Below are 2,945 nucleotides of genomic sequence, written 5' to 3'. Positions count from 1 at the left end.
ATAGAGAGCCCTTGTGCTCCAAGGAAAATATCCTTAAAGAGTTGCCAGCTCCGATCAGATCCTCTGTCCCTAAGGACCGTGTCCCATGGGATCTCATCCACTAATTCTCTGAACAGCTGGAAGCTGGCTCTTCTGAAGTTCAGGATCCTGACTTTGCTCTTAGCCAGGCCCATTTCCCTTGAGATCACAAACTCATCCAGGGTTCACTGCAATCCAGGCTTCCTCCCATTATAACCTCTTTAATGAGCCCCTCCGCATTGTTGAGCACCAGGTCATGCACCGGCAATGCTTCTCCTCTGGTTGGTTTCTCTAATATCTGGTCCTTTGTTGGTCCAGTCCTTAATTTTTACCCAAAGGCTCCCAACCTGCTCTTGGCTGTTTCTCAGAGTCAACTCTTCACCATCTATTCATTTCTTAACATAGCAGGCAACACCCCCACCCTTCCTTCCCTGCCTGTCTCTCCTGTTAAAGCTTATAGCCCTCCATTCCAATGTTGCAGCTGTGTGATTTGTCCCACCACGTTTCTGTTACAGCAGTTAGATCATAGTTGTCTAATTGCACTGTGTTTTCCAGCTCCTCCTGCTTGTTTCTCATGCTGCATGGATTGGTGTATGCACTTCAGCTGGGCTATGGGCCACATCACCTGTTCAGAGGAGTCCTTCCTAATTTGTATGGGACAATTCACAGTTACGATTCTCAAAACATTGCTGAAGCCTGGGATTGAACCAGGGACCTTTAGATCTTCAGTCTAATGCTCTCCCAGCTGAGCTACTTCAGCTCTGCCTGAGTAATCTGATAAGCTTTTAAAATGAAATGTCATTCTTGATAGATGAGAGGGGATCAGTGGATACCGCCTATCTAGATTGCTTGTTTCCCATGCTGCATGCATTGATGTAGAGGCATTTCAGCTGGGCTATGGGATGCATCACCTTTTCAGAGGAGTCCTTGCTAATTCATATGGGATAATTCACAGGTGTTTCCCTGCTGTTTTCTATAGTATTGGCATTCAGGGGTTCTTTTGTGTCATTTACAGGTACATCCCCTTCCCCCACTGAATCTAGTTTAAAGCCCTGCTAATGAGTCTAGCCAGCCCACTGCCCAAAACGCTTCTGCCCCACTTGGTCACATGCACCCCATCCCGTGTCAGCATGCCCTGTCTCTCAAAAGCATGCCCAAGATCATAGAATCTGAAACCCTGAACATGGTACCAGCTACGCACACAGTCATTCACCTGACCCATATGCTGCCTCCTCTGTGGGTCCCAGTCTCTGGCTGGGAGGACTGAGAAGAACACCACACTTGTGCTTCTGATCCCTTCAGCATCTTTCCACGAGATATAAAGCTCCTTTTGATGTTTCTGAGTATCCTTATCACAGCCTGAGTTGTCCCTACGTGAAAGATCAGGAATGGGTGATAGGCCTCCGGCTTAACTAAGCGTGGTAGTCTCTTTGTGATGTCACAAATGAGGGCCACAGGCAGGCAGCAAACCCTTCTCTAGGGCTTGTCTGGGCTACAGAAGGGCACATCAGTGCCTTTCAGAGAGGAATCTCCAATTACCAACACTTTTTTTTTTTTTTTTTTTTTTTTTTTTTAGAGGAAATGGTTCTTAAACAAGCGGTATGCTGTTCTACATTTTTGCAGTTGCCATTTCCTGGGTCTTGACCATTACCATAGTTGTTGTTGATGTTCTCTCATTTTTTGAGCCCCAGAGCATCATATCTTTTGCATAGGGGCGTTTCAGGACAAGGGGAAGATTCCTCACTCTGCTCCGAGCATAGGACTTCTGATCTGAGGAAGTCCTCCCCTACACCTGTGACTTTTAATGGCAGAAATTAAGCAATTGCTTCTGTATGGCACACAGATGGCTGTCATATAAACAACTCCAACAAATCATTTTACATTTTATCACTTACATTTTCATGGTTTTACTACAAATTCATAATGTATCAATTCCATTAAAAAATAAATATAAATACCATAAATCTCAGCCAAGCACGCAGAGTGAGCTGTAATCAGTGTGAGATGATACAAGAGCTACTTTCTGATATGTTTTTAATCCGGAACTGCAAATATTTTTCAGTCAGATATAGCATGTAATTTTTAGTAGATGAATTACTTCAGGTTTGATGAACTGGCCACATTCAAAACTATTTTGCAGGTGTTTGAAGAGGAGGACTTAAAGGCCAATTCATTCTTCCATTGTATAGGTGCTCTAACCACTAAAACAAAGAAAAATGTTACAGATAAAATGGACATCTCTTAGGCTTGGAGAACATATTCTGTGCTCAGTTCTACTCGATTTTCCAGAAACACTTCTAGGTACTTCTAAGGAAATAGCCCTGACTGTGTATGGGAGACCAGCTCTGAGAAGGGTAATACTGGACTGGGAAAAACTATGATTTCTTATACAGGCCGGATCATAAAGTTCCATACTGGTCAGATGGTTCCAGGCATGTTGCCTGCTGGGACACTTAGCTCCACTCTTATACTGCAGACAGAAATTAGGTATTTCATGCAGTGTCCTCCACTGGTGAAATACCAAACCAATATTTAAATATAGTATGATGCTAGCAGCAGCACAGAGTAAATATTGTATGCTACTTTTTGCTTCAAGTTACCATTCTTCTTAGACGACTTTTATTTAAACAGGCTGCATCTTCCATCTGACATAAAAAAGAAGTCTTGACTGTGCATGACATGCATTTAAATTTAATGAGTACAGATAAGAATTTTGTTCTGAAGTCTAGCAAGAAAGAAATGTTAAACCTGATTTGATATCCCTGATAAACATGTTAGCAATTGTGACAAAAGAAATCCTGATAAAAAGCATCACTGCAGAAAATACTGAAATGAATAAAAGAGGATAAGAATCAGTTCTTACATATAGTAAATGGATAGTAAGGTGCCAAATTTATGATCCCATTACCAGAAGCAATGTTTATCAG

At 42.3% G+C, this 2,945-nt stretch overlaps 1 non-coding gene across 1 annotated transcript; it reads right to left on the bottom strand.

Annotated features, from left to right (window-relative positions):
* Window positions 1–705: 705 nt before the first annotated feature.
* Window positions 706–778, bottom strand: TRNAF-GAA (transfer RNA phenylalanine (anticodon GAA)). The gene has a single exon. It is a non-coding gene; the product is annotated as a tRNA-Phe (tRNA).
* Window positions 779–2,945: the final 2,167 nt, after the last annotated feature.

This window comes from Anser cygnoides, chromosome 1, assembly GCF_040182565.1.
Source record: "Anser cygnoides isolate HZ-2024a breed goose chromosome 1, Taihu_goose_T2T_genome, whole genome shotgun sequence".
Taxonomy (NCBI): domain Eukaryota; kingdom Metazoa; phylum Chordata; class Aves; order Anseriformes; family Anatidae; genus Anser; species Anser cygnoides.
This window is presented reverse-complemented; position numbering and strand designations above follow the sequence as displayed.